Source organism: Capsicum annuum, chromosome 11, assembly GCF_002878395.1.
Source record: "Capsicum annuum cultivar UCD-10X-F1 chromosome 11, UCD10Xv1.1, whole genome shotgun sequence".
NCBI classification, from domain to species: domain Eukaryota; kingdom Viridiplantae; phylum Streptophyta; class Magnoliopsida; order Solanales; family Solanaceae; genus Capsicum; species Capsicum annuum.
Window position 1 is genome coordinate 121,433,261 of NC_061121.1, and position 7,198 is coordinate 121,440,458.

The window sequence follows — 7,198 nt, forward strand, 5'->3', positions numbered from 1 at the left end:
CTTTCTGGGTAAACCATACTGCAGACTCTTATGATCAGTGAAAACATCAACATAGACACCATACAAATAGTGTCTCCAGATTTTTAAAGCAAACACAACAGCAACCAACTCAAGGTCATGAGTGGGGTAATTTTTCTCATGGGGTTTCAACTGTCTAGAAGCATAAGCTATCACCTTACCCTTTTGTATCAATACGCAACCCAACCCAACTCTTGAAGCATCAAAGTACACCACAAAACCATCAACACCATCAGGCAAAGTCAAAATAGGGCCTGAAGTGAGTCGAGTCTTCAAATCCTAAAAACTCTTCTCATAAGATTCGGACCACAAGAACTTCACTTTCTTTTGGGTTAACCGAGTCATAGGAGACACTATAAAGTAGAAAACCTCAACAAAATGGCGGTAATAGCCAGCTAAACCAAAGAAACTTCAGATATCAGTCGGAGAAATAGGTCTAGGCCAATTTTTAACAGCTTTGGTCTTTTGGGGATCAACTCTAATACCCTCGGAAGAAATGATATGACCCAAAAAAGCAACTAACCTTAGCCAAAACTCATACTTACTGAACTTGGCAAACAACTTGTGATCTCTAAGGGTTTGTAAGACAGTTCAGAGATGATCAGAATGTTCATCCTCACTACGGGAGTACACCAGTATATCATTGATGAACACTATGACAAACATATCCATATATGATCTAAACACTCGATTCATGAGGTCCATGAAAGCTGCTGGGGCATTAGTTAACCCGAAAGACATAACAAGAAACTTAAAATGGCCATAACGAGTTTGGAAAATAGTTTTCGGGATGTCACACTCCCTAACTTTGAGTTGATGATAGCCGGAATAAAGGTCTATCTTTGAGAAATAACTTGCACCTTGAAATTAGTCAAACAAATAGTATATTCTTGGAAGGGGTACTTATTTTTAACGGTGACTTTATTCAGTTGGTGGTAATCAATGCACATACGCAAAGAGCCTTCTTTCTTTCTCACAAACAACACAGGAGCACCCCAAAGAGAAATACTGGGCCTTATGAAACCCTTATCTAGTAGATCTTTGAGTTGCTCTTTCAACTTCTTAAGTTTTGCAAGGGCCATACGGTAAGAAAGAATAGAAATGGGCTGAGTATCAGGAAGAAGATCAATCCCGAACTCTATCTCTCTATTAGGAGGTATCCCTGGGAGATCGTCCAAAAAAACATCAGAAAACTCATTGACAACATTAACAGACTAGAGAGTTGGAGTCTCAGACTTAGTGTCTTTGACTCTAACCTAATGGTAATACACCCCTTGGAAATAAGCTTTCTAGCTTTGAGGTAAGAGATAAAATGATTCTTGGGTGACACAGAATTCCCAGACCACTCAAACACAGATGCACCCAGAAACTAAAACTTGACCACTCGGGTCCGACAATCAATAGAGACATAAGAAGAATATAGCCAATCCTTACCCAGAATCACATCAAAATCTACCATGTCTAACTCAATAAGATCAGCCAACAAGACTCTATGAAGAATGGTAATAGGACACTTTTTATACACTTTTTGGGAAATAATCGCATCACTCACTGAGGTAGAAACTAGGATAGACTCAAGAATAATCTCAGGACTCATTTTAAAATTCACAGCAATCGAAGGTGTAACATATGAGAAACTAGATCCAAGATCCAACAAAGCATACACATCAAACTGAAATATATGAAGCATACCAGTAACAACATCAGGAGAGTCCTCCTATTCCTGGTGGGATGGTAAAGTATGGAATCTATTCTGGCGCTGCCCACCAGCATTGCTAGAAGAGGCGCCCTGCGCTGGGGCTAGGCGAGTCGCTGGAATTGGAGCACTAATAGTCTGAGTCTGGGTCTGAGGGCGATAGTCATGACACCCTTGTCCATACTATGGACAATATCTAACTCTGTGACCCATGTCACCATACCAGAAACAACCCCTCTTCTCACCCCAACACGCACCCAAATGAGCCCTACCACACTTAGGGCACAGGGGATAATTTGGCTTACTGCCAGCACTGTACTGAGACCTAGATGCATATGAGCTGCTACCTTGAACCTGCCTACCTCTAGGCATGGGAGCACTAGCAGATGACGGTGCTGGCATGGACGAATGATCCTGATATTGAAGGCGACTCCCTCCCTGCAATCTAGTCTGACCCTGTCCGTACTGCTCGAACCTAGCTCTCTTATTCCTTCTTATTCTATCTCTCTCCTTAATCTTGTCTGCCTCAATCTATTGGGCATGAGTCATCAGCCTAGAAAGATTTATCTCATTATTCAGCATAGCAAACCTACACTCCTTAACCACATAACTAGACACTCCAGTCACAAACTTACTCATACTAGCCCAATTATCAGCCACTAAGTTAGGAGCATACTTGGCCAACTAATTGAACTTTAGACAGTACTCCCTAACAGTCATAGAGCCCTATCGCTGGTTCATAAACTCTTCCACCTTTGCCTCCCTCATCTACAAAGGGAAAAACTTATCCAGGAATATATCCTGGAACTCTTGCCAAGTTGTAGGGATAACTCCCTTACCTCTACCTTTCCTCCAAGCAACAACCCAGTCATAAGCAAGGTCTTTCAACCTATAGGCAGCCAAATCCACACTATGTTCCTTAGATACATGCATCACCTGAGTAATCTTCCATACCTCCTCTAAAAACAACCGTGGATCCTCATCAAACTTGGACCTATAGAATCTCGGTGAATTTATCCGCATGAAGTAACAGATCCTGGAAGCAACTGAATCACCTCCCTGATACTGTGGAGCCGAGGCTGAGTTGGCCTAAACATTTATAGTAATAGCTTGGGCCAGCACTTGAAAGGCTGCCCAAAATTCAGCATGAGACACGTTTTTATTCAATAGGTCAGCGGGTTGAGGTTGCTGACCATCATTATTTCTTCTTGCTCTATGTAGAGGCATATTTCTTAAAGAGGAGAGAACAAATCAATAGCAGAGAGAGACACTTTAAGCATCATAGACTTCTGAAAGAAAGAATCACACTTTTTCCTAAAACATCTTGTAGCCTCTTGCTCATAGATGTGGCGCACTACACACCGATGATCAAGACTCTACTTAACGGGGCTTGTCAGACTCCCTATGACACCTTAAAATCTTAGGCTCTGATACCAAGTTTGTAACGCCCCAAAAAATGGGTCCCAGAGCGTCACACGGTGCTTGAGGCTACGAGTAGCCCGAAGCTAACCTTTTGAGCCATTTTCATTCAGTCAACACAAATCAACGGGGTTTCCATAAATAACCCTTAAATATCAACAGAGTAATCATCATTTAAGAATAAAAGAATTTTAGAAAGATAATAAAATACGACTTATTAGTCAACTCCCAACATCTATACTAGTCTGATAAGCCTTTAAGAAAATTAATAAAACCAGGGAGCCATTGAGACATGCCCCAACTGACTTATACTCAGTTATCAAATGTAAACAATTCCGTGAAACCAATATCAGACATCACGTCCTCAGAACATGAGGACTCACCACAACAGAGGATGTAGAATAGCGTACTCGAAGAATCACTGTTGAACTTGGAACTGAGCACCTGAACCGACATTTTGAGAAAATATAGCCCACATCTGAAAATATGGGTCAATACCATGGAAAGAAACCGAGTATATAGGGGTGTATGCAGTTGTATAAACATCATCATCATAAATATTTATAAGAAATATGCAGGATGTATGAAAGACTCACATAGCCCGAAAAAAATCATCATAATCATGAAAGGATGAAATAAGTACAATAACATATGTGAGTCATCATATAATTTGTCAATCACTTTCAGTTTATCAAGAATATCAATTCTCATAATGTAAATATCATTTAAATCTTTCAAAAGAATAACACACTGGGAGATCCTATAACCGACATAAACTATGTGAGCTACATGGAGTCCAATATACAACCCACGTTGGGGAGAGCCGTCCTATCCTTGCCATCAGAGTAGGACTATCGATATCAAATCAACACAAACTAGTGATCACTATATAAATCAACCTCAGGCTCACTCCTATGGGGGTACGTAGTTCTAGATAAGTAAGGTCGCTTTATACCTCCCATTCGGTGCTAAAGATTTCTCCCGGACTTAACTCAGATTATTTCAAAGACAATCCACAATAAAACAATTTTAGTAATATATAAATATACACCGGGAGCCATCATGCTTCCCATCTATCAAAATCAACCACGTTGTGGATTTCTTTCACACTCGAGTTCAAAACAACTCCATTAAGACCAAAAGGTCAAATCATTCAAAATATCTCAAATATTCAACATCAACGTGCTTATAACACACACTTTCTCAAAAAAATACAATTTCCAATAGGGATTCACGACCCAAATATCAAAATCATGATAAATATCGTTCAAGATTCATGCTTTATATCTCTACACATGTAAATTCATCTTTCAAAATCATAAAAATCAAGATTTCATAATAATCATCATAAGATATGGGTTCATGCTTCAAATTCGTAAAAATCAAAAAAAAAAATCATGCCTTTGTAAAGAAAATTACTTTTGGGCACAAGAATGAAAGAGAGTTCTTGTTGAAAACCCCACATACCTCGAATGATGAACTGTAGATCGATACTCTTTTTTGAGATGTTAATCGTGCCTTTGAATGATGGTTCTTGAAGTTCTTGAACTAGGAACTTGAAATCTTGAATAAATTTACAAAACTAATGGTGAACTTTGGAGGTTCTTGAAGTTGGATGTAGGAGCTTAGGGTTTTCTTTTTGAAGGAATTTAATGAAATATAACATATAATGCTTCTAATAGGTTTTAATATAGGGTTTGGACAGATTTTGGGTGGGGGAATGACCAAAACGCCCCTAAAAATTAAATAATTCTTGAATCTGTCCTTTGGTGGACTGTTTTGATAGTCTGAAGTAGATCAACCATAACATTTTTCTCCGATATCCAAATTAGATGAAACCAATTTCGTTAGAAAGAGGACTCTCATATCGTTCCATTGATATATAGTATCTCACCCAGATCATTGTGTACGAGGAGTTATAATCATTTAAAGTTGTCCCAAAAATTCGGTTTTGATAGGCTAAAGTAGATCAACCATAAATTTTTGCTTCGATAGACAAATTGGATGAAACCAATTTCATTGGAAAGAGGACTCGCAGAGATTTCCATTGATATATAGTAGATCAACCAGATCATTATGTACAAGGAGTTATGATCATTTAAAATTGGAGCAAAAATACGCCAAGACTCAGTACCTTTTCTTGCATGTTTTACTGTTTACTACTATTCACGGTTCGATCGGAATATTCATAACTCGTCGCTCAGGTGTCCATTTTGGATGATCCATATATCGTTGGAAAGCTTATTCGATACTATACGTAATGGTAGGTCATAATCTAAGACATACCGCACGAAAAATTTATAATTCATTCTAGAAGATAGAACCCAACACGTTTACGCATAAAATTTCAACGAAAAATTTCCCGGGGTGTTACAGTAGCTAGTTCTCAAGACAACACTTGACATAATTATAGGCTAGATTATTCTTCTTTTTTATATATATATTGAGAGAGAGAGTAGTGAAATTCTAAATATTTATTCTTTTGTAATATTATTTTTTGTATATTTAATTTAATTGTTTATAGATTTTAAGAAATGACATCTTTTTCATAATATTTTTTATTTCAAAATGACTTTGATAAAACTTAGTCGTTCTTTTACCAAAATTGAAATAAACATGGAATAAATAAGAATTAATTAATAATATACAAAATTTATTTTTGTTGTAAGAGGCTATATATATATATATATATATATATATATATATATATATATATATAAATTAATAATAATAATCTACAAAATAGGTTTTGTTGTAAATTGCTAGTTCTCAAGATGCCACTTGGCATAACATCATGCTACACTATTCTCATTTATTATATATATACACATATGAAATAAATATGGAATATATATGAATTAAATAATAATCTACAAAATAGGTTTTGTTGTTAATTGCTAGTTCTCAAGATGCCAGTTGACATAACTTCATGTTAGACTATTCTCCTTTATTATATATATAGATTATATATATATAGATAGATAAAAAATAAATATGAATTCATAATAATAATAATAATCTACAAAATAGGTTTTGTTGTAAATTTCTACTTCTCAAGATGCAACTTGGCATAACCTCATGCTAGACTATTTTCGTTTTTTTTATTATATTATAGATATGGAATAAATATGAATTAATCAAATAATCTATAAAATATATTTTGTTGTAAATTTCTAGTTCTTAAGATGTCACTTGACATAACCTCATGCTAGACTTTTTTTTTCAAAAAAAAATAATTAAATGTGCCTAGAGATGCTTTTATTAATAAATTAAAAAAGCTGTACACAAACCAAATCTAAATTGGATGGCCCAAATCAGATTTGAGGTCTATAAGCATACATGATTAATAAAAAAAGTGCAAGAAATATGTAAAAATATGATTATTTTGGAGCTAATAAAAAATAAAAACTGAAAAATTGATTTCTTTACTAATATAATTATGTCAAGTGTCATCTTGAGAACTAGCTACTTGACATTTGACAACAAAAATTAATTTTGTAGATTAAAATTATATTATGTTTTGTAAAATCTCTTAATATCTCTCGCGTGCGTAGTGTTATTTTTTGACTTGAATTATATTTAGGGATGTTAAAAGGGTGTTTTCGGAAGGTTTTGAATTTTTTGGAAGGGGTTCGGGGTCATTTGGGACCTCGAGGCAGTAAGGCTCCGTAATAAGGCCGTGTCACGGAGGTTATCCTCTGCGATATTATCGTGGCATGAAGGCTACCCTCCGCGATAATGGTGTGCTGATGTTTTAATTTCATTCAGTTCTTATTTTTTTACTTGGGGTGAGGGGCTTTTGGTATTTTTACCCATTGTACGACCTTATAACATAAAATAACTCCATTTCCTTCAGTTTTCAAAGATCAAAACACCCTCATTATCTATTAAACTCAAAATCCAAGAAACTTCAAGGGTTTTACAGAGAATTCATCATCCAGGCTCCAAACTTTGAATTGAATTTAATTTCTTATGTATTTCAAGCAAGTTTCTATTTCCTAAACTTTAATTTTACATTGTGGCATAATTTGAATGAATTTTCATGTGATTTTATTGTGCGTTTTG